This window comes from Haemaphysalis longicornis, unplaced genomic scaffold, assembly GCF_048455015.1.
Source record: "Haemaphysalis longicornis isolate Haplotype H1 unplaced genomic scaffold, Haemaphysalis longicornis Haplotype H1 scaffold_15, whole genome shotgun sequence".
Taxonomy (NCBI): Eukaryota; Metazoa; Arthropoda; class Arachnida; order Ixodida; family Ixodidae; genus Haemaphysalis; species Haemaphysalis longicornis.
This window is the reverse complement of record NW_027526257.1, coordinates 17,092,128-17,117,860: the sequence shown is the minus strand read 5'-3', so window position 1 is coordinate 17,117,860 and position 25,733 is coordinate 17,092,128.

The following is a 25,733-nucleotide window of genomic DNA, read 5'->3' as shown; positions in this document are numbered from 1 at the left end:
AAACAGCGATTCTCCCTGCTGCAACGGTCCACGGGAAAAGGCCTTTCGAGACATGCCAGAAAAGGGGGTAGGGGATCGGAATCGTCCTCTTGTTGGGTTGCGGCTGCTCACGTCGGCAGGTATTGGAGTGTCATTGGCTTGGGAAGCGAGGCTAGCAATGGTCGTGTTCATGGCACACCAAAGCATGGCTGGTACGTTGCGATCAAAGAGACTCGTAGCGTTTGCTTCAGGAGCTGACCTCGGTCAAGACTGGGTGTCCGCGATGGTGATGGATGCCCAGCAGCTCCACCAAAATGTTACTTGGCCTTAAAGCAGAGGTGGCGAAGTATGCCTAATGATGCCCCGGAGTTCTGCCCTACGGGTTGAGCCTGTTCTACGCCGATGGAACGTAGAAGAAAATATAGAGGACCCGCAGTCGAGAGTGCAAACGCCGCTACAGAAATATACAGGATGAGATGTCCTATTTATATAATGCGGAAGACACTGTTAGGAAGCCTTTGCGTAAGCCGCATGACCGCACACACTTTCATTATCTTCGATCGCTCGGCCTACAGTGGCATGCCCCACTGCACCCTTCTTCGTCTTCTCTTGACAACATCCTTGAATATTTTGACCGGGGATTCCACTTCAGAAGTTTCCTGGTTGAACTGGTAATTAGAAGTTCAAAGAAAACTCTCAGCGAGGACTCATCGTCTGAAAAACAGACCACTTTTGTCGGGACATAATTAAGCGAGGTGATTTGACTTCAGCTAGAGAGGTGTACTTTCGCCACTTTAGGAAAACTGGTGTCGTTCTCAAAATCGCTCGCCACCACAAACCTGGCAATAAACCCCGTGGGGTCCCAGGGCTCGGATAAATTTCCACGACTGTCAAACTTTTGTTTTCGTGCATATAGACGATTACTTCTGTTTCGGGGACTGGAGTCATTTCCAGTAATGTCTGGAGCAGCTCCGTGGCGTAAGCCCGTAGAAAAAATTTCCAGTGAAAAAGGGGGAAAATGTTGAACTTCCATTTTTTTCACGAAATCTTTACTCGTTGCCGAGAAGGCCTACGTTTCTTGTCAACCCCAAATCGACACATTCTAGAAGGTGCTTGGAGTTCCAATGTCCGCACACCATCAGCCCCAAATGGCCCGTGGTGATGGCAGTTACAAATCTTGTTAGGCAGACCTGTTCGATGAATGTACTCTCAAGAATGGAAAACAAGATGTCAAGCAGAACTACCCACACCGAATCGTGAGAAGCGGGCAGAAAAGAATGGCTACGCAGCGCCCTCGGTTCTATAATGGGGTAACTAACCAACCTTGAGACCTGAGAGAGGCCCGAAAAGACGAGCGGTATTTGCGTACCTAAGACATGTCGGGTGCTGGCACGTGTTTTACTCAAACACAATGGGAAACTTGGGCACGCACGTAAAAGCAAGTTGTGAATAAAGCTGCTTATTCTGAAAGACAAGCTTCCGCGTTGTACATTTCCTGGTGTCGTATATCACATGGCATAGAGGGACTGGCCAGCAGTATACGCAGTTTAGTACGCTTGTTTGTGTAAACACCTGAAACAACGCAGGGGCGACATCCAAAAAGCGAAGGCGGTGTCCCAAGCTATTGTGGTATACGTGCAAAGCAGTGACCACAAGATCAAGACAATGGCGGCCGAGCATTACGTAACTGTACTCCTCAATCTGGACCAAGAAACATCCAGAAAACGGCATGCGCGATAAAGAGAGCTTCCGGGTGCAAACATCCTGTCTACGGTACACCTATAAAACGCCTTAAATAGGAGCCCATCATAGAATTCTACTCTTCTGAACAAGGGAGCTGTAGGTCTACAGAATTGTAATTGTTTAGTGATTTAGTTGGTCACCAGTTTTTTACAGTAATTGCATTATGCTTCCTTAACACACGCTCGGTCATCGAATCATCAACTTCTTGAACCTACCAAATTATTACCATCGAAAATCCGTGCCTGCAGTCGGCCGATTCAAACCACCTCCAGCCGACCGGCAGAGTTTTCGACGCGCATGCGTATTGACCTGTCGTTCAAGACCAGCCATGTAATTCTTCTATTCCTTGGCTCATGAGACCCGCGGAAACACGTTTTAAGTTCGATGTCATTGTGAATGGCGAGCCAAAACGTCCTTCAAGCACGCACTTAACAGTTCAAGCTATACAAAAAGCACCTCGCATCGGATTTCGTATTTGCAAAGGGAATCTGAAATTCATTGCCTCCGAGTTTTTGCAAGCCTTCTATTTACAGCAAACTACAAAATCTGTTAGAGGAAAGGAAGGCGCAAATTTTCAAGAAAAGAGACTTCAGCCGCTCCTACAATCGAAGAATGAACATAAAATATTGTTTAGGAAGCGAAAAGATTCTTCAAACATCCTGTCCCCAATCAAAAACAAGTTTCTGGCCCGTGACAGGTATTTCAACGAGGGGAAGCCACCGTATACACAAAAGGTGGCGTGCGCTGTCGAAGGAGCTGTACATTTACGGGTCCGAATATTCAAGACAGAAATCAGGAAGAAAGCCATTGGTGGGATCTCGAACGTGTGAAGGAGCTTTGTTTGCAACCGGGTTTCCGAAGATGGGCGCGCCGCCATTCGTAGTGTACGTGCGAATGAAGAAAGCGCTGTGCTCTGTCTTTCTGGTGCTCACCATGACTCTTCAAAAGTTATTGCACCTAAAAAAATGATCACCTCTTGTGGGCCGACGGACTGTATCACCTAATTATGAAATACCCAACGTCCGGAGTGCCAATGCAGGTGCACAAAATGCTCGCCAAAATATTCTATGGACAACGTCACCATACAGTAAAGTGTACTAGAAGTTGCTTGGAATGAACGGTTCGGCGTCGGAAATATGTGGGCTGCAGAGAGTATACAAACCAGGCGTCGTACTCCGCCCGAAATCCGTATTTACGAGGTCTCATATTATCCATCTGTTTCAAAACCTTCCCAAAATCGTAGTGCCACTTATCGGGAAGACGGAGATTCCTCTCATGAAAACTTTAGAATCAAGTCCCAAGGTGAAGGCTGTTGCTAAGGTGATCAATAATAGCTCCTCGTCATGCGACGTATGATGCATGATCCCAAGCATTCCTGCAGAACTAGCAGTTGAAACACGCAAGTAACGTTTTAGCAATGACTCAGTCGTAAAAATAAGGACCTTTTCTGAGGTGATGGAACTATGCCAGCTGCTTTTGTTGCGCTGCAAACATCACTTCAGCTACGAAGTCAGTGTTTGAGTGGCTGCTGCTAGCAGAATTTCGGGACAGCGATGTGGTCCTGAATATCAACAAAGACCACAACCCTGACCATGGTATCCACTTACGTGAAAGCCTTGCGTCAATTCTAGCCACCACAACCTTTTTTAGTTGAAGTTGACTTTGTAAACCAAACCGCGCGAATATAACATTGTTAAACAGACAGGGGTGCGTACTGAAGATCACTGCAGAATTGATTCCTGATGATCAATTAAAAATGAGAATAGGTAGTCACTGAACAAAACATATTAGCCAAGAAAAGCCGAAACAGTACTAATATGTCATGGAAAGGCAGGAGGGAAGAAATGTTAACAGCAGGCGAAAAACGCATCAGCGAATGGAACAGCATAGTATTCTAGCACCAGTTATGCATACACATTTCATGTATTTCCATGAGCTAATACGCTACATACACATATTTGTATGGTCGAGGATATCGTATCAGCAAGAAATGAGAAGTGCGACGATGGGTGAAGTGCAGAACGCCACAATTGCTTATACGAGTACCGAGATTCAAAGGTTTTGACGGTGAACGCCAGGTTATTCCATGCCTTCATCATAATCATGTTTATCAGCCTACCCAGCTATAGTGAAGGATGAATGCCTCTCCCTCCCATTTACCTCCAACCACTCCTGCCCTGAGTTTCTTGTGTCAGGTGTTTACTCCCGAAGTTCCGTACATGATCCCTCTATCGTGTTATTGGCCTTCCCCTCCTTCTATACGCATATCTTGGAATACATTCTGTTAACCAAGTTGTCCACCGTTTGTCGGTTCCACTAGCTACATGGTCAGGCAAAGCCAATTTTTAAAGCACGGCTTTCTACCTGTACCAACCAAACGTTCTTTCGCAGCGTGCGGGACAACGAACTCCCAACTCGGGAGATTCGGCGGATGGGAGGGGGTGCGGCTGAGGGTTTCATTCATGGAGCACAGTGTAGCTGTCGCGACGAATTTTCCTAGCGTACCCGGTGCGGAGGTGCTTGTTCTCCGGCGGGGACGTCAGGGGCACGGCGTTGTCATCTGGTGTAGCGACGGTTGTTCTGGGGTTGTTTTAGCGCAGGTTCGTGTGTACTGCGCGCTTCCTTCGCATGGCTTGCCTTGTTCGATGATATCTGGATTTTAATGGCGCAAGGCCAGCTAAGGGCAAAGAGCGCCAAACAAAAGTTATATCATGACAGCGATGTGAAAGTAAAAGTAGAGAGGGTTTCAGTAAACATACACAAACTAAAACAAGCTAATGAAGATGACTGGTGTAAAGGGCCAGGTTGTCATGATGCATGATAGGAGATGAGATGCAAAAAATTGACATCGGTAAGAAACTTAAAAACAAGCTTGGTGGAAAACATGGGCTCGTCTTCTAGAAAGTACAATGGGTGAAACGGAACGTGTTGTCTGTATAGCTGTGGGAAGTGTTTGCGCCGTGTTGTGTCAAGTGCCTTGCATTGGATGAGTACGTGGATTACGGATAGGCCCTCTCCCCACCTGCTACACATGGGTCTTGGAGATCCAGTAAGCAAGTGCGAGTGTGTTGCATGTGTGTGGCCTATCCGTAACCTTGCTAGGGTCACTTCAGTGTGCCTGTTGTGTGAGTCAGTTGTGTATCGTCCCAAGTGTGGCTTTATTACGTGTAGCTTGTTGTCTGACTGTTCACTCCAGTGTGTTTGCCATGTTTTACGTAGGTGTTGTCTGATGACTGGCTTTGTGTAAGTGTACGGTTCTGTTGCTATGTCTAGAGTGTTTCTCAGTGCAGCAGCAGCGGCCATTTCATCAGCACACTCATTGCCCGCGATGCCAGCGTGGTCTTGAACCCAGCAGATGGTAACATTCAGACCTGACGCATACGCCGACATCAAAGATTTAAAAACCAGATTGACAATGTAATTTTTTGAAGACCTTTGGGATGATAATGTACGCACGACGCTTAGTGAATCCGTGAAAATGATGGATTTTGCGATATGATGTTCATTGATGTGATTTAAAACAAGAAGTATACCATATGCCTCCGCTGTAAAAATGCTAGAATTCACATGCATGGTTTTACAAGCACTGAAATTGGGTCCGTGTGCAGCACAAGACACCGCAATGGATGTTTTTGAGGCATCAGTAAAAAATTCTGTTGCCCCATATTTCGCCTGAAGATACATGAAATGCTGCAAAACGGCAGTTGTGGGCACCGTGTTTTTCTTAAATTGCGTAAACGACAAATCACACAATACGGGACGAAGATGCCATGGGGCTATAGAATCAATGAGAGATGTTGTAAAAGTGTCTAAAAACGAGACAGAAAATTCAGAGGCTTTCTCCCTCACCCTGAGCGAGAAAGGCGCAGAAATAGATGGACGATTTAAAAACAGTTGGGATGTAGATGTATCGTTCATTATAGACTTAATGGGATGGTGAGACATTGATGAAACTTTAAAAGCATATAGTAAATCCACATACTCGCGCTGGTACCCCAGACACCATCTGTCACACTCGACGTGCAGACTTTGCACGGGGCTAGTCCGGAAAGCACCAGACGCAAGTCGAAGGCCCAAGTGCTGCACTGGGTCGAGCATTTTCAAAGCAGAGTCCCTTCCTGAACCATACAAAACACTACCATAGTCTAACCTCGAGCCTACCAGGCTGGTAAACACTCGCAGCAGAAGTTGTTTGTCAGCACTGTACGAGTGATGCGACAAGACCTTTAGAATATTCAGTGTTTTAATACATTTTTGTTTTAGTTGTTTGATATGAGGGATAAAGGAAAGTTTTTCATCAAGGACTATACCTAGGAACTTGTGTTCTTTTTTGACCGGTATCGAGACACCATTCAGTTTGATGTCTGGATCTGGCCTGATCCCACGCCTTTTGGAGAATACAACACAAGTGCTCTTAACTGGGTTTAGCTTAAAACCGTTCTGATCAGCCCAGCCAGCTAGCTTATTAACACCAAGCTGGACTTGGCGTTCGCAGATTGACATATTGCATGATTTAAAAGATATTTGCACATCATCTACATATATTGTACAGGAAATGGTTCGTGGCAACGCCTTTCGAAGTGAGTTCATCTTGACAATGAACAATGTGCAGCTCAAAACGCCGCCTTGAGGCACGCCGTTTTCCTGCAGGAAAACATCTGAAAGGGCAGTGCCAACTCTCACACGAAAGGTTCGCTCCGCCAGGTAGCTACGAAGTGTATTAAACATATTTCCAGAGACACCGAAGGCTTTTAGGTCGCAAAGTATCCCGTATCGCCAAGCGGTATCGTAGGCTTTCTCAAGATCAAAAAACACCGTAGCACAAAACTGTTTATGGACAAAGGCATCCTTTATATACGACTCAAGGGCGACGAGTTGGTCGTTTGTGGATCGCCCCACCCAGAAGCCGGCCTGGCAGCTCTCGAGAAGACCATTATATTCTAAGAAGTACACGAGTCTCCTGTTAATCATCTTCTCGAGGAGCTTGCACAGGCAGCTTGTGAGGGCGATGGGTCGGTAACTGGCGGGAGAAGACGGGTCCTTACCCTCCATCAAAAACGCCACTACAATAGCCTCCCTCCAAGATTTCGGAATGTGCCCCGAAAGCCATATGTTGTTGTATAAGTGTAGGAGTGTTTCAAGAGTATCTGGGTGTAGGTGTTGTATCATTGTGTATGTAATCTGATCTGCGCCTGGAGCTGAAGGTTTACATGTGCTCAGGGCAGCCTTCAGCTCATAGAGAGTAAATTCAGAGTTGTAACCAGATTTTGACCTGTTATTATCATGTAAAAACTTCTTTTCACAAGTGGTTTTATGTCTCAGGAAAGTGTTTGTGTAGTGTGCAGAGCTGGAAACGTGTTGAAAGTGTTGTGCAAGTGTGTTAGCCTGGTCTTCCAGTGTGTCCCCTGTTGTACTAACCAGGGGCAGGCTGTGTGTCTGTTGTCCTTTTAGTTTTCGTATTCGTGTCCAGAATTTGTGTGTGTCTGTGTACGAGTTAATAGATGTAAGGAAGGTGCGCCAACTCTCTCGTTTTGCCTCACGGCGCACACGTTTTCCTAACGCCTTGGCCCGTTTGAACAAAATAAGGTTGCCCGACGTGGGGTAACGCCGAAGGATACCCCACGCCTTGTTCTGGGCCTCTCGCGCCTGCCTACAGTCCTCATTCCACCACGGCCTCCTCTGATTGCGCGGAGCACCAGAGGCGTGGGGAATGGACTTCTCAGCGGCGTCGAGGATGTGCGCCGGGAGGAGTTGGGTAGCTTATTCAACGTGTAGGTGTTCAATGGATGTGTGGTGTAGTTTAGATGTTTCTGTAAATGTACTCCAGTTCGCTCTATCTTCATTGAACCTGTTATGGGAAGATGGACTGCTCGGGCCTTTACCTAAGTATGCTAATGTGTTTGGGAAGTGGTCACTGCCATATGGGTTAGTGCCAACGTCCCATTCTAGAGATGGAAAGAGTACTGCAGAGCCAATCGCCAAATCAAGGTGTGAATAACTGTTGTATCCTATATTATGGTATGTAGGCTTGTTTGTATTGAATAGACATGCTCCCGAAGATGTTAGATATTTTTCGATAAGGCGACCTCGGGCATCTGTGCGAGCAGAGCCCCAAAGGGAGTTATTAGCGTTGAGGTCACCTAAAAGAATGAAAGGTGTGGGTAGCTGATCCATAAGGCCCTCGAAATCCGAGCTCAAGAGCTGGAAATCAGGAGGGATGTAAACTGAGCATAGAGTTATTAGCCTATTGAAAATTATGGTACGAATGGCAACAGCCTCAAGGACGGTTTGTAACAGGATAGAATGACAAGCCAAGGACTTTCGGGCAATGATGGCCACACGCCCGGAAGATGTACCACCACCAACCCTGTCCTTCCTAAATACCTGGAAACTATTCAAAAAGTTTGTATGTCTGGAATTGAAGTGTGTTTCTTGTACACACATGACACTTGGCTGATTGGAATGCAGTAGCTCATAAACATCATCAAGATTTTTAAGAAGGCCTCTGCAGTTCCATTGCATGATATTTTCTCTTCCCATTATTGAAGTTTAGATCTACTGGAGTATGGGTGTGTTTACGTGTCGGCTTTCGGGGCTTGTACTCTTGGAAGGGGCTTTTTCATTTTGTCTCCTGACCTGGACGCCGGAGTCCGTTCCTTCCGCTGTGGTGCATGCCGGAACGGCTCGACGTCTAGGTCGTCATCTGAGGGCAAGGGGGTGGCCAGCGGACTGGGCCCCCTAGACTTGGACTGGGCACCCTTTGCAGTGCCCTTCGTTTTGGCCGCGACCGCCGAGGGCGTCAGGAGCGCCCCGGGTGGCACAGGCGGTGCGGCGGAGGTGGGAACTGCTGCGGTTTCCTCCAGCTCCATCTCCTCCAGGCCCTCGCAGGCGCTTCGGGCCGGTGGAGAGAAGGAAACAGTGGGTGCAGCAGCATCCCCACGAGACGTGGTTGCCACCACAGCCGCTGCTGGCTCAGCGAGCGGTGCGGAGGCGGGTTGGGCTGCCTGAGGCAACCCAGAGGGGGGCGGGGGCGGGACCAAGTCCGACTCGCGGTACTGGGTCCCCGCCAAAACAAGACGCCGCTCCGCCCCCCGGCGAGCTGCGTCGGCGTACCTCCCCAGGGGGAAAGAGGTGAACCTCTTTCGCGCCTCGGGGAAGGAGATGTTCTCGGTTACTTTTACGTGGATTATCTTCTTCTCCTGGTGAAACTTCTCACAGCTGCGGGACCATGCCGCGTGCGGCCCCTGACAGTTTGCGCAGGTGAAGGTGGTGGAGTCACACTTTTCAGTGGGGCGGTCGTGTGCGGCGCATTTTGCGCAGGTCTGTTTGCCGCGGCAAGAAGTCGTAGCGTGCCCGAACCGCTGGCACTTGTAGCAGCGGCGCGGGTTAGGTATGTACGGACGTACACCAAACCTAATGAAACCAGCATTGATGTGCTCAGGAAGTTTAGAACTGCTGAATGTTAAGACTACGTGCTTTGTTGGTATTTCTACATTGTCGCGACGGATGGTGATTCTCCTGACAGCTGTTACGCCCTGATCCTTCAGGCCTTCCAGAAGGTCGGCCTCTGTTTCACTTAGCAGATCTGGCTGAGATATCACCCCCTGCGAGCTGTTGAGGCTGCGGTGGGGTGTGACAGTGATGTCCAGATCTGCCATGCGGGTTTGGGTCAGGATATTTGTGGCTTGCTGCTGCGTCTTGACTTCAACCAACACTTCGCCTGTTCGTAGTTTTTTCGCCTCGAAAGATTTGCCAATGATTCCTTCAAGGAACTTGGAGACGAGGAATACAGATTGGGAGGAGACGGGTTTGGATTTGTCTATTGATTTGAGGACCAAAAAACGGGGATAGTTGTCATGTTTTGGAACGTTGATATTTGGTAGGGGTGGAAAGGAAGCTTCGGTGCGGCCCCTTTTCGGGGGCCGATCACGTCTGGGGGGGGGTTTCGAAAATGCCATATGATACATTGGAAAGCAGGGAGACGGGGGTACTTTCTTCTTTGACCTTACCCTGGTAGCCAAAGAGGTCCCGGAGCTCCCTGCCTGGTGAACAGACAGGGAGCCCATCCGCCGGAGCTTGACCTGGGCTCCGACGGCCACCGTTCGTGGTTTCTAACCCTCCACCTATAAACACATTGCCACGGTTGGATCCAGCGTATGTTTGGGGGCTCGGGGTCCGCGGTATCGCCAGTACCGTCACCAAGATTGCTCAAGGTGCCCCGTGCGGGGTTGCCTTGTTCGACAGCACCTCCTCGGTAACCGGGACCCAACGTAATTATATGGTAGTGCAGCGGAGATACGTTAAAAATTTGTTTCCAAGGCGGGAATACAAAATATAGAGACCACATACAGGTATCTGGCCACTGGAGGAACGCTAGAGAAACGTACAGCCTGCCACTAATTGAACTCCGTTTTCGTAATTAGTGAATACCAATTCGGTTGTCTTTTAAGAGCTATTACAAAATGCGAAAAGCCAACTGGTTTTGAGAGCGATTATAAAAGATCCCTCAGCTTTCTCGCAGTTCTCAAACTTACTAAACTAATTGGTTTATTAGGCATAATTGGGAATCACTAAGCTCACATCTTAATGTGTTTCTGTGTGCGCGCATGCGTCGAACGGTGGTGTAGCCCTGGGGTCTAACCCGGCCGTGGCCGATCCCTCTGCATTGATGATGCCGCCTCCGCGAATTCCATTTAGTGGCTGGCAGAATATCAGGTTTCAATTTCTGCAGGGCCAAGTGTGTAAATTTAAGTAACTTCGCATAGGAAATTGTTGTGGGCGTCGTTTATTGCTTTTCTTTCCAATCACCTTAAAAGCTTGGATTCCCGCCATTTTTTTCATAATTTCTAGTATGGTATTGTCAACTCTAGTTTGCTCTCCGATCAAGGTAGCCCTGTTTCTTGTGCTTGATTGTTATCATTCACATCATAGCCCGTTGAGCCTAATTAGGGTTTCTTTCTAGTTGTTTAGCGGGGTTCCAACATTTAACTCCTTAGGTCATCACCTTCGGTATTCGGTGCCGGTGTTGCTTTTGATCGACACGTGTAGTTAATTTGCGGCTAACTCAAAATTGTGCTTTGTATAGTTGTTTAGTATTTTCGCATGTATAATGTATTTTGTTTTGAAAATCGGGTGATTTTAAAGTTAGCCATACACCATAATAATATTATATGCAGGAGATTCTCCTTGTTAAATAGCCTGTATACTAGATATTTTATGTTGTCAGTAATCAGCCTATCTAAAGGAAAATATCACCTTCTTGATACAGAGGGGTGACATGGGCATTAAATGATGTACAAATGATAATGCGCAGTGATTAGTTCTGCATATGTCATACTGTATCTACACAAAATTGGTAAGTCGGCCAGCAATTTTCAAAGAAATAGCTCAGATGGCTGTCAATGAAATCGTTGTAAAGTGTAAGCAGTGTCAGCATATGCCATATTTTTTGGCAGTGTACCATTAGGGAGATGGAATATGAAGAGGTTTTCAAGAAGGACATCAGGAATGTACAATGCCTACTAGGAAGGATAGTGAGCATGACAATATATAACGCTTAGAGGTTCGGTTTCTGGAAAAGAATACCACATATTTTGTCTTCGACGTATTGATTACCAAATTATTATAATATCAACTTTTTACAGAAGAAATATATTTGGTTAATAGGGTTGTCACTGTTTCAATATATTGATGCGAATTCTAAACTGTTGTATGATCAGGTCATGGAGACATATGTTGGGGCGGAACGATAGGTAGTGACGCCTGTTATGTAAAATAAAAATATTTATCCGAATAATATGGACCATACAGCAACGAATGTAAATTATGTTTTGCTGAAGCCCACCAGAAACACTAACAATTGCACTAAATTGAACAAGTAACTACCAAAAAGCAGTAAACGTGGTCCTTTCATGCCAGAAGAATCGCGTTTTTCAAATACGATGTTGTGATTGATAGAATCAATTATTTCGGTATAATAAACAATCAGTGATCCAGTGAGGTTACGCTCGTTCATGTATTGTTTAATTATATCAGCAAGTGCTGTGATTGGTAGATTTGGAAAATTCCTGGAACGAAAACCGAATTCTCTCGTTGAAGCTTGCGATATTTCACGAGACAGTAATAAAGCAGCGGTTGGAATACTTTTCAACCACCTAACTAAAAACGCGGAGCACCTATATTGTTGGATACTTTTTTCTTATTGTCGTATAGGCTTTTTGGCATACGGAAAAAGGTTTACTTTGCCTTAGTGCTTCAGAAAGAAACACCAGTTACGAAGATGATATTGACAGTATAATATTTCTCATATCATGTTACTTTGGCAGAGCTTCCCAAAAAATCATTTTCATGTTTCGACGCAATTATCACTCGTGCGCCGTGGTTTTTTGCTTACCTGAAGCCTACCCCTTCTGGAAGGTAACTCTATGTCCAATCTTTAAACCCTATAAGCCAAAAATTGGCTGTATTCATGCAGTTGAGCAGCCTGGCCGCGAACCTTCTCCGATGATGCTGCGCTCGAGATGAACTGTTAAGAATTAAAAAAAATCTCAAGAAGGACGGTTACCTGCTCTTTTTAAGTGCGAATGCACTTTATAAGTGACCCTGAATTCCGGCGACCGCCGTCCGTCCACATAGCAACAGCTGCGGGTGCACGCGCTCCTCGTCTTCCTTGGCAACGGGGGGAGATGGGCGCGCGCTGCCTGGCCGCTGACATGGCACATACCCACGTGGGGGATTGGCCAGGAATCTCCTCGTCTTCCTTGGCAACGAAGGGAGATGGGCGCGCGCTGCCTGGCCGCTGACGTGGCACATACCCACGTGGGGGATTGGCCAGGAATCGGGCGTGAGAAGGGCTAATGCACCCGCTTAAAGGAGTACTGACACGAAATTTCAAAGCTGAGATCCGCTCCAGCAATCAAGTACAACGACAACACAAATAGGTGTCTGTGAATAAAGGCATCTTTCTTTCTTTGTAGTTGTGTGTGTGTGTGTGTGTGTGTGTGTGTGATCTCTCTTTCGCGAACATTACCGAACCGCGCAAATTCAACTCGTGCATTCGCACTTTCACATTCTTCCCCTCGGGGAAATGCGGGGAAATATACCGTTGTTTGTAGGAATCACGCAGAAGCGAATAGCTCAGGAGCCCCCTCTCTTTGTTGAATTCGTCTGTAGCCAGAGATTGATATTCCAGAAATAGCGTTCGTTACGTATGTGCTACCAGGGAGGCACTGGGACGTGTTTTCCGCAAACAGACGTCAAACTAGAGCACTAAATTTTAAGCAATTTTGGGGAGCTGGGTAAAGTAAAGACAAGCTTTGGCGTCGCCAATCTCTCGGTGTCGTTTATCATATCGGTTGCGCGCAGTGCTCACCAGTATGAAAAGGCGAATCCAGTAATTTCTGCAATCTCGCGAAAAAAAAAACTAAATGCTGTTTGCGATGCTGTCGCAGGAAACGTGCAAAATCTGGACTCGAGGGCCCGTGGGATGATCCCCTGATACTGGCGACGAAGCGCAACCTAATAGCCAGCCTAATCTGTAGTCCAGATCGTCCAGACAATGCCGCATACAAAGAACAGATCTTGCTGGTGCATGTATCCCACCTACGCCAAACCTCACTAAAGATTACAAGATTCTCTTTATATACACCCCTTTCATAAACTGCTGTTAATATGAGAAAGGGTGCCGTAGCACTCCCAAAACGTCCCGCGTAATTGACGTGGCCAGTGACCTGTTTTTCAGTTTCAACCCTGCCAAAAGCAATTCAAGGAATAAAAACATGTATAGTTCGTGGTTGCCCTAGTCAATATTATTCAACTCGTCAAAAGAGTGGACGCATGCGTATTTTTCAGCATACTTGTAACTGTTGCCGCACATGGCACCTTCGCAATATTTCTGGTATTAAGATTTGTATAAAACATTTTATTGAATTTGAGAATGAACAGTAACCTGGTTAAAATGCAAGAGTATGCTGATGAGTTCTTGTAATTGTCTTAAAGATTATACCCATAGTAGGGTTAATTTTTGTGCAAGTGCGTACAGGTGTAATAAATAAATATGTTGCGAACATACCAGTGTTGGGGATTACTAGTATTACCGTAGACTACGGGAGATTTCTTTTTCTATCTTCCATACGAGGGTTTATTTGGAGTGATCAAGACAGTGGTAGTGGTGATAAACATTACACAGTCTAATATCCCCAAATTAATCTGACCAAAAACTCAATATGTGTTTTCAATTTCTGCCGCAAACGAAAGGAAACTCACCTGCAAATCTCCGATTCTGTGCACGATAAATTTCTTTGTCTTGCCCGAAAACGAACTGCAAAAAAGTTCCATTACCGACATTGCGAACAACGAAAATCAGCTTTTAGAAATATTGGTCGTATGGTTAGGTAAGCTCTTTTATACCACAGCATATAAATGTACACAATACATCCGACTAACTAATGAAATTGCCAACAAATATTATAAACGTTCAGCTCTCCTAAAAGAAAGCATATATATGTACACAACACCTTCCACATTATTCGCTTTGATACAGAACTTCAAACAAAGTATACTGCTCGTTTTTGATCAGTTGCTTGCTGCGTTGGCCAATAAAAGAAAGTTATATATCCTTTCCAATACGCAGGTGTAAAATTCCAACACCTTTACCCTCAATGAGGAGTAAAGAAATGTATGGCTTAATATAAGCACCAATTTGGTATTCGTCAATGCTTTGTTATTTCGCGTGATCCAATTGATGTTTTCTTTGGCTGTGCAAATCGCGGCCGCGAGCATTTCAGTCCCTTTGAAGATGCCAGCATTATCACCTTAACAATCTCGCTTGCCTGGGCGATGCTTATACGTAAAAAAAGCACATAAGCACCGAACACGCCACCCTATGCGTTTTTAACAGCCGAATCATCCGTAAAGCAACATCGACTGCTAAAGGCCGCATTATAGAATCGCACGAGAACCCACAATCGCTACAGTTCAAGCTGACAAAGAGTTCCAAAAGAAGAAAAAAGGTAATTATATATCAATGTTTTGGGACAGCGCGGTATCCTCCTTTTTGGTATTTTACATAACTGGTTGGCGTGATATAAGCCATACACAACCAGCGCCCACGAAAGTACATCACTGCTATCCTTAAACAACAAAGGCATTCAGATTACCGTGACGCTCTTTCTTCCAAAACACGGCGCAGCTGTATGTCCTGTGTCCAAAAATATGTCAATAATCAATTGCCGAGTCCGAAGAAATTACTACGCGATTTTACTAGGCGATGCTCCTTTGCAGTCTAGCTTTTCTACAGCGCGTAAAATCTGGCATGCTGTGAATGCACGTGCGCCAACCATTCTAGTAATTGTAACCGTTACACCAAACAAGCTATCCAACCGGAACAGAAGCCGCTACTAGCACCACGTCGCTTAGGTGAGCATGACACAGCCATTTGGGCGCGACTACAGTAGGCATGCAAAAGCAGCTGACAGACTGATCTTAGTTATTGAACTGGCCCTGCTTCTTTCCGCGTGATACCACTAAAGCTTGACAAAAAGTGCTTCTATGCGTCTGCTGCTAATACAGCTGCGTTGATCCATGTCCCTGCATCCGAGACACCATCCACGGCAGAATGAATGGCATCAAAGATATCGACTACGAAGTAAAAAGCCCCTAAGCTGAGCCCAGAGCTTTTTCAGTTTCCAGCACCCGGCCATGCTCCTTCCGCCAGGGGTTGTCACAGCCTCTGGCTCTTATCTCCTTGCACGGTCGGAGTCGACTCTTTTACCCCGCTCCCCTTAGGGCGTTCGCAATTCCAGCTCGCTGAATGAGATTTTGTTGACTTGTAGTTGGAGGGGGGGGGGGTGGCCACACGAGGGCAGCACCACCTTACCACAAACGCCACAACCTCCACATCGCCGCGTCTCCGTGCAAGGCAAGAAGGGTACAGCTTGAGCCTCGACAATATAACCTGTGAGAGTTCTCGGCGGCATTTCCGCATGAAACGGGGTTAGTTGCTATAACTGATGTGGCTCAGATTTCTTTTCTTATATATAAACGACATGCGCACAACGCAGTTGTTTAAGCAATACAATAAAAGAAAAACTTGTTCACGTATATATATTTTCTCGCGACCTTCCTGATTCAGGCATACCGTGACAAACAAATTTTTATTTTTTGCTAAGCTTTATACAATTTGGAGAAAGTGACATATTTTGTATAACGATATCTGAATAAAAAAGCCTCGAACCACAGAAGGCCTACATAATGTAGGCACGTAAAACACTAAAAAGTACGGCAAGGACGAAGGAGGACGAGGACAAGCCCTAAATCCAACTCGCATTTATTCGTAGCACAGGGACAAGGGTTCGAGTGCCTGGTGCGTCGGCCGTTCTTCTAGTGGAGACGACGATCGAAACGACCGAAGATTACCGTGGACGAAGACGTCGATATCTGGCCGCTAAGTTCCGTAATGTTGACCTTGCTAGTGCGCCCGTACCCCATGGACCTGGCCTATTCACACCATGCGACCTTTTTGTTCGCCGGAAGGAGTTGCCACTCCCATTCGCCGTTCCTACAGTGCAAGGTGGGCGTACGAGAATGTTTATTGCCAATCAAACCCACCGTTCTGTCAGCCTGCTCCATGGAGAGTAAATTGGCCATGTTGAAGCTATGCGCTCCATCAGCCGCTTCGACGTTTGCGATGATCCCGCTGCGCTTTTGCTCACTGCCATGGACTCTTCCATATCTACCGACGCTTCACTGTCCGCCGACGTGTTCAAGCAGTCCCTGGAGGCCGATTTGGATCCCACACAGCACACGGAGCTTCTCGCCCTTCTTAACAAGTTCCGTTCTTCCTTTGACTGTGCACAAGCTCCGTTGGGTAAAACGTCAACAGTCACCCATCACATCGACACAGGCGATGATGCTCCCTTGCGACAACGACCCTACCCTATGTCGGGGCCGGAACGTGGTGTTATTAGTGGGCACGTGGATTAGATGCTACAGCGGGGCGTCATTCGGCCGTCCCAAAACCCATGGTCGTTGCCCGTGGTCCTCGTAACAAAAGAAGGCGGGTCTTTGCGCTTCTGTGTTGACTACCGCCGCCTAAACAAAATTACCTGCAAGGACGTTTATCCGCTCCGTCGCATCGACGAGGCTATCGATTGTTTACACGGTGGGGAATTCTTCTCGTCCCTTGATTTGCGCTCCGGCTACTGGAAAGTGCCGGTTGCGGAATCGGACCTCCCCAAGACCGCCTTTGTTACCCCGGATGGTTTATATGAATTTAACGTCATGCCATTTGGATTATGTAACGCACCTGCCACATTTGACAGAATGATTGATAACATCTTGCGTGGTCTCAAGTGGCATATATATCTTTGTTTCTTAGATGACGCCGTCGTATTCTCTCCCGATTTTGACACACACCTCACTCGTCTCCACCAGATCCTGGCGTGTCTCACCGCTGCCGGCCTCCAAATCAACTAAGGAAATGTCGTTTTGGTGCGCGCAAGTTGACTATTCAGGGCCACGTAGTTTCAAAAGATGGTGTGTCGCCTGATCCCCATAAGCTACGTGCTGTCGCTGATTTTCCCAAGCCGACTTCCTTGAAACCCCTCCGCAACTTCATCAGGCTCTGTTCCTATTTCCGACGCTTCGTCAGAAATTTCGCTACCATCGTTTCCTCCCTAACAAGACTGCTGAACGGCGATAACGCTCTTTCTGCGTGGTTCCTGGATTGTTATGAAGCATTTTCTTCCTTGCGACGTCTGTTAATCTCACCACCTATCCTCCGGCATTACGACCCAGCAGCTCCTTCGTAGGTGCACACTGACGCCAGTGGCATCGGTCTCGGTACAGTGCTCGCCCAATGGAAGCCCAACTACGACGAATACGTTGTAGCGTATGCAAGTCGAACTCTCACCAAGGCCGATCGAAATTATTCCGTGACCGAAAAGGAATGCTTGGCCATAGTTTGGGCGCTCACCAAATTCCTCACCTATATTTATTGCCACCCCTTTGATGTTGTCACCGACCACCACGCATTGTGATGGCTGTCGTCTCTCAAAAACCCCATGGGACGACTTGGTCGTTGGGCCCTCTGTGTACAAGAATTCGACATTCGTGTTATGTATCGATCCGGCCGCACGCACTCTGACGCGACGCTCTCTCCCTCGCTCTCCGGTGTCCGCTGATACGGCACACCTCACCAAAACGGACTCTACCTTGTAGTCGCTTACTCTCTTAGGCATGGCTTCCCAGCAGAAAGAAGATCCATGGATCGCTACTATCGTCAACTTCCTGTCTTCACCGTTTACCCTTCCCAAGCCTAGAGCCCAGCGTCGCCAGGCTGCTCACTTTGCCATTCGCGACAACCTCCTCTACCGCCGCCACTACATGCCGGACGACCGCGAGTGCCTCTTTGTGGTTCCAAGGAGTCTCCGCGCGGAGGTGTGTGCAGCTTACCACGATGATCCGCAGTGTGCTCACGCGGGATTCTTGGAGACCTATACCCGACTTCGTCAAAGATACTACTGGCGTGGTATGTACAGCTTTGTGCGAAGATTTGTTCGTGCCTGTACTGATTGTCAAATATGTAAGTCGCCTGTCCCCAAGCCAGCCGGCCCGCTGCAGCCCCTCCCGTGCCCCGTTCGTCCGTATGAGCGCGTTGCCATTGATCTATACGGCCCACTGCCATACTCGTCTTCTGGTAACCGGTGGATAATTGTGGCAGAAGATTACCTAACCCGTTATGCCGAAACAGCAGCGCCTCCCGCTTCCATGGCACGTGAGGTTGGTGCATTCATTCTGCACTCCCTCGTCCTAATCCACGGTGCACCACGGGAACTTCTAAGTGATAAGGGGCGTGTATTCCTCTCTCAGGCCATCGAAGCGTTCCTCGCAGAACGCGAAATTGTGCACCGGACCACCTCCGCCTACCATCCCCAAACAAATGGACTGGCAGAAAGATTCAACCGCACGCTTGGGGACATGATCGAAAAGTATGTAGCGCCCAACCATTGGAAGTGGGACTCCGTGCTACCGTTTGTAACGTTCGCTTACAACACGAGCGTGCAGACCACTACAGGTTTTTCACATTTCTTTTTGTTATACGGACGGGAGCCATCGTGTACAACGGATACCATCGTTCCCTACAGCCCTGATTCGTCCGAAAGCCATCTCCTTTCCGACGCAACGCGCCATGCAGAAGAGTGCCGCCTGCTCGCACGTTCGTATACGTCAAACGACCAAGCTCAACAGAAGCACCGTCATGACCAGGAGCACTCATGGACTTCTTACCGTGCTGGCGATCTCGTTTGGCTGTGGATACCATCTGCCACTCCTGGTCTCTCCTCAAAGCTCCTTTCTAAATACCACGGCCCCTACCGTGTCATCGATTCTTCCTCCCCCGTTAACTACGTTGTAGAACCAATGAAGCCAACCGAAGACCTTCACCGTCGCGGCCACGAAACTGTACACGTCTGTTGCCTAAAGCCCTATTACGATCCCATTGTGCTGCACTCACTGTAGGTCGCCAGGATGGCTCTCTCTTCGGCGGAGGGTGATTGTAATGAAGAGAAGTGAAAGGGCTAACGGACCTCGATCGTCCAATCCCTGTTCGGGTATGTGCCGGAAGCATCAAGCTGGCATCACCTCTGTGCGTCCTTGTGTTCAGATCAGCGATCCCCTATCCGGTTCACCTGGAACAGACTACGCTGCTTCCCGCCTCTTGCTTTTACTCTTTGTTAGCAATTAACCCGCCTTATATATATATATATATATGTGTGTGTGTGTGTGTGTGCGTGTATATGTTTATATATATATATATATATATATATATATATATATATATATATATATATATATACATTTATATATATATACATACATGTTCTGAATCTTGGGCGGACCGGGTAGAAAGTCCCGAGTCTGGACTAGACTCTCGCGAATGCACACAAATATAATAACCGAAAAAGGCACAACGCCGGAACAGACACTCTAGCACACAGCCGGACACCACGGGGAAACACGAAGTTGTGGATGACGGCGGACAAAGTCATGAAGGGAGTCGTATGCTCACAAACGGCGATCGCCGAGAAAGAGATGGTCTGGATGTGACGACTCGCGAGACGCAGTTTCCTGGCCGTTTCCTGGCTGGACAACCTCGTGACGGTGGCCGATGGCTAGCGGTGGGATGGAAGGGCTTAGGCATGCGCAAACGCGAGGCCTCGCTGCTCGCACTCCACATCACCGACACACCGCTCACTGTTGGTCAGGACCCCAGCTTCTCCCGGCGGCGTCCAGTGCTATCGTCAGGCCTACACTGCGACTCACGGAAACTTCGAAGGAAGCGCCGGTGACGGACCTCGGGCCTACACCGCGACCGCGCCGTCCTGCTGTCGTCTTGCCCGACCGCTTCGTAACTCCTCCATCGTCTTCTTCCCTTTCTTCGATGCCGCTTTGTCTTGCGCAAACGTTACGCAACTGGTACCGGCAGATTGGCCACCACTCTGCACCGGCCCTTCACTACACTACCCCCTTCTTCAGAATGTTCTTAGGAGAACTATTCTGGAGACGGTGAGGGTGAAGGCCAGTCCGTATCGAAGAGACTGTCGAAAATCTAATCCATGTAGCAAAATTACACAGCACAGTCACTTTGTTCGAGTTCGTAGTAAAGAAAACTGTTCACACAAGAAAACCGTTCACAAGAAAACAGTTCAAAAAATATAGCACACGGAAGCTATGTACAGCCGTTAACCCTTGTTCAAGGTCGTATTTCCAGGTCCAGGCATGTATGTACCCCAGAAAAGCTACGGTTGCCTGAAAAACTTGGCGCCTCTTCCGCGTCGGGCAGCACGACCCTCTTGTATGGAAGACCCGCTGGTGTCTGTTCCTCCGCCTCTAGTAGGGTGTTTGTATTCAGACACCCGAGTAGAAAAAGTGCCGCATCGAACTGTTGGAAACGTAATACGCTGTTGCCGCCTTTCTAGCTTTCTCCTTTGCATACGTCCTTTTTTACCCCGCTTGCGCACTTGCTTGGTTGGAGTGGCTCTACGCTGAGTGGTATTGCACGTGGAAAGGCGGATAGCAGTGGTTGGTCCTGCGAAAAGGTTTCCCTACCTTATCCTCGTACGACGTACTGAGCCAATTGAAAATCTCTTAGCCTGGCACATCACATTGAATTTGCTTTTGCGACTCAACTTAGGCAAGAATTTATTCTCGCAATGGCAAGAACGCTTTTGACAACCTTGCTTTAAAGATATGCGGCTATGCGGAGTAGAGACGGGTGTTTTTGATGTTTTCCTGGGGGAATGCATCGCAGTCTTCTTGCGGCTTTTTCATTTCCGCGGTAGCCTTTGTGAGCTCGAAAAAATCTCTCTGCCACCTTGGCATTCTTTTGGAATGTCTTCCGGACGAAGTGAACCCTGTGGCTCATCTGCCTCAGGACCTTCTGCGTTAGCGTCATTGGTGTCAGGCGCTCGTAAGATAAGCTCTGGTTGAACAGGCACTGAGCTACAAGCTGGGGGGCTATGTTCGGAGCCTGGCACATGTACGGGGGGAAGAGATCGGTGGTTAGAACAAACGTGGCATGCTCGCGATTCAAGAGCGGCGATCTGCTTCTTGAAGGCGGCTATCCTTCGTTCATCCTGGTCCTTCCTCCTCTCATACTCCTTGAGTGCCTCTCTTTCCTCTTTATCATTATTTTCCTGATATTGCCTCAGGATCGCTTTTTTGCGCTCACCACCCTGTTGTAATGAGGCAGCATCGACACCAAGTCGCCGGGCCTTCTTTTCAGATCTAGCTCTGCTTTCAGCTTCTCGCGCTCGGTGTCGAAATAATTTAGACGCTCTCGACCTGTCAGTCCTAGCTCATCTCCATGTTTCATTATCTTTTCTAATCCACCTATATTAAATTTGATGTACCGGCGAAATGCGAAGAACAGTAATAACTGATGGTGAACTGCGGATTCTGGCAGGCTCGCCACTTTTTGTAAAGAAATATATAGAATAAGGAATCGGAATAAGGATAAGGATAGGAATAAGGAATGAGGAATAGGAATAGAATAGGAATAAGGAATAAAGAATAAAATAGTTGTTCCCAAACAACACTCTTAAGCCTGGGTCAATGTGATGGAACATACCCGGGTAGGAGACTGGCGACGGCCTTGCCTCACTGTGGCACGTAGACTGGACGTTTTACCGTGAGCTCGCACAGAGCCGTGCCCCGTTCAGTCCGCCTTGCTCCCTGGCTCGGTCTCGCTCGCTCTCTGCCCGTGCCTCGTTCACACTTCATCTTCCTCCTCCTCAGACGCAACCAATTGGTCTTGGGAGTTTTTGGCGTCGAATGTGGCGTCATTCCCTTTCCCGGGAATGGTCCAGCACATTACCCCCTTTAAGAAAGTTGTTTGGGTAACAACTATTCTACAGTCCAAAAGACGAGTCCCAAAAAAGTCCAACATACACAGAGACACTGTCCTCAGGAAAAATGTGTTTCACGGACGCATGCAGGTTGCTAAAGCACGTAACAAGAAAATACGGGAAGCTCTTACAGTAGGAGAGCCATCGACAAAATCAACGCAATTTTTTTCCGTACAATGGGAAGTTACAGTGCAAAACTGTAAACATGCTTAGCCGATTGTAGGTATTGTCGCAATATGTTATTCCCGCTCTTTTGTTTTGGTAAGAGTCTGGGAGGCAATGTGCGAAGGATTGTCTCTTCTGTGGCCTACACGAGAGGCACCAAGGTTAGTGTCACATGCGTCGGTTCCCGGGCCAGACAAATAGTTTAGTCCTGTCAGGTGTTGGGAGAGCTTTTGCTTCACGGTGAGGAACGCGGCCTCCTGAGATGCACTCCAAGCAACACTCTTCCCCTTTGTTGTTTAAATCAAGACAGTTTAAGGTCGGGCGATGGCAGCATAGTTCGAAATGTACTTGCGGTAGCATCCAGACAAGTTGATAAAGAATTTCAGTCACCTTTTTGTTGCAGGTCTTTCAAAGTTCACGATATTCTCTAATGTCCGTGGACGCGGTACGTTTGAGCCGCTCATGCCGTGGCTTAGGGAAGACCCATTTGTTTCAACGAAGTCGCACTTTTCTTGCTTGGACACAGCAACGCAATGAGAAGGTAGCTGGACGTCAGGGGTAACTCGTGGTATTCCAACCCTGCCCGGTCATGTCCTCTTGCAGCCGTCGCATGACCTGACGAAGCGTTTGACGCCTCCGCGCAGGGCCGGCCAGTAAAACTCGCTAGGATGCGGTAGGCGGTTTTTCGCATGCCCTGATGAATTGCACCGCAGCCTTCGTGTGCAAATCGAAGGATTGGTTCCTATTTTGACTTGGGCCAAACAACCTGTTGGAATCTTCTACCTGTTAAAAGGTGGAAGTGAGGTTATAAGACGTCGCTGGTTTTGACGAAATGGTATCGGTTTTCTTTCCCTGATAAGATTGTTTGTCCAACCTTGCGCAAACAGCTTCTTAGCGAAGGATCGCTTTGCTTCTCTCGGGCCAGCTCTTCTCTTTCGGTGTCGGTGGTCGGAATCAGAAGCGCTTTCCCGTGCTTGATGTTCGATGGTGTAGCCTCTGCGACGGGCGACACAAGAATATTCTTCCTAGCATAGACAAGCTCCTTGGTGATTTTCTTCACTAGGTTTAGTGAACGTCCATCGGGGCGTTTCCAGTGAGGATCCGGGTTGCCCACCGCTCTGACACCTGGAAGGTTCCCGAGGACAAAATCGTAGATTGGCCGCTCCATACAGGATACGGTGATATTACCTACGAAGTACGGAGAGTCGACATGGATCCTTGCAGGGCTAATTGCTTCATGCAGCCGTCTATAAGCGATACACGTGTTGTTCTTCCGGTTAAGCAACCGTCTTCTACCACATCTCTCCGAACGATGGCGGTATTGCTTCCAGTACCTCTAAGGAATGTAGGAGGCTTCCCTCGAACACGGCCTTCCACGACCGGCATGCCGTTCACGCAAAACGCGTCCTTTCCAGCGACTTGACCGCGGTCGTGGGCGGAAGGATAAGCATCTGCTCCGGAAGCACTGCGCTAGCTACACACCGGATGATTTGGAGAGGCCATGGTCAGTGCGCAAGCAGAAAACTGCTCTTCACCATCTGATCGAGGTTGGCAGTCCTCTGTTCTGTGTCCGACACGTACACAGGCGCTGCACTTCGGTGGATCTCTTGCGGTGCTGCGGCAGTCCGAAGCGCGGTGGCCCGGCCGATTGACCAGAAGCACTTGGGAGGGTGCTTCTTCTGCGCATCTTGCGCATTCTTCTGTAGTTCATCTTCGTCATCTCGGCCTTTCCCAAGGTTTCAGAGGTTTTCCGCCTCCAGAAACCGGTCGTAAATTCTGCCAAGTTATCGATAGTTTTGAACTGTCGCTCTTTTAGAAAGACGACAAGCCTCGTGTGGCAACAGCGGAGGAACTGCTCCGTAATGACGTGATCGCGGAGACCCTCAAATGTTTTTGGTATCCCTGTCATTTGAATCCAGTGATCGAAATAACCGGATATCCTAGCCGCCAGTTGCCTCCCTGTCTCCCAATCCTGAGCTCGTGCTTTGCGGAACTTATCCTTGTAACCTTAGGCAGTGAAATTAAACCGTTAAAGCAGAGCGTTCTTGACTTTCGCACAGTCTAACGATTCTGTTGCAGTCATCCTTCCGGGAATTGAAAGTGCCTCCCCAAACAAGCACATACTAGTTACAACAGCCCATTTGTCTTCGGGCAACCCGTGACCAGTTGCTGCGCGCTCGAACCTTTGAAGATAGGCGTGGAAATCGTCTCGCCTCTCATCGAACAAGGGTAGCAACTTCTGTGGGTTGATCACAAGGGTGTTGGGGCCAGCGCTATTCCCTCCAGTAAAGGCTGCAGTATTTTGCAACCCTTCCTGGATGCGCAGCTTAAGTTGGAGGAGTGCCAACTCCCTTTCGTCGGCTTCTTTTTTCCTTTCCGCTGCTTCTCTAAGGGCCTCTCTCTCGGCTACCCTCTCAGCACCCTCCTCCGCCCGCTTGTTTTCTATCCACTGCCGGAGTTCGGGTCCCGTCAATCCTAGCTCTGAACCTATCGCCATTAAATTGTCAACATCCATCTTCCAAATGTCAAATCACTCGTCCGCACACCAGCATTCAACCAATTTCCGCAGATGTTGATGATGCCATCCTGGTACGCTCCATACTTTTTGTAATGAAATGGGCCGGATCACGCGAAACGAAGGGAAGACTCTTGCTGCGGATGAGGAAAAGACATTATATTATATTCACAGACTTAACAGCACAGAGGTTTCAAGCAACGACGAAAAGAATTCACGAAACGTTAGAAAACACTAAGGAAATGGAAACAACCCAAGTGGCTCGTTCCAGCGCCCGCAACTACAATGTCCGCGACCGTCCCCACGTAAACGTCCCGATGACAGGAAACGCTCACAGTCGGTGGTATGGGACGCGGGTGTCTACGTCGCCCTTGTAGCGGTGTTCGCGTCGTCGAGTTTGGCACTACAGGTTACGAAGCCAGAAGAATCTCAGCCGGCTCCGCTGACTGGCTTTCTCCCGTCTCGCGCCCGGTCACGCGCTGTTCGGAACGCCCGAGCCCGGTCGACGGTGACCCGTGCTGGCGACGATGTCCGGGGCTTGGCGGCGACACCCGGAACCGTGGTGGAGACTGGCGACGGCCTTGCCTCACTGTGGCACGTAGACAGGATGTCTTACCGTGAGTTAGCACAGAGCCATGCCCCGTTCAGTCCGCCTTGTTCCCTGGCTCGATCTCGCTCGCTCTCTGCCCGTGCCTCCTTCACACTTCCTCTACCTCCACCTCAGCAGCAACCGCTTGGTCTTGGGAGCTTTTCGGCGTCGAATGTGGCGTCATTCCCATTCCCGGGTATGTTCCATGACTAAACATATATATATATATATATATATATATATATATATATATATATATATATATATATATATATATATATATATATATATATATATATATATATATATATATATATATATATATATATATATATAT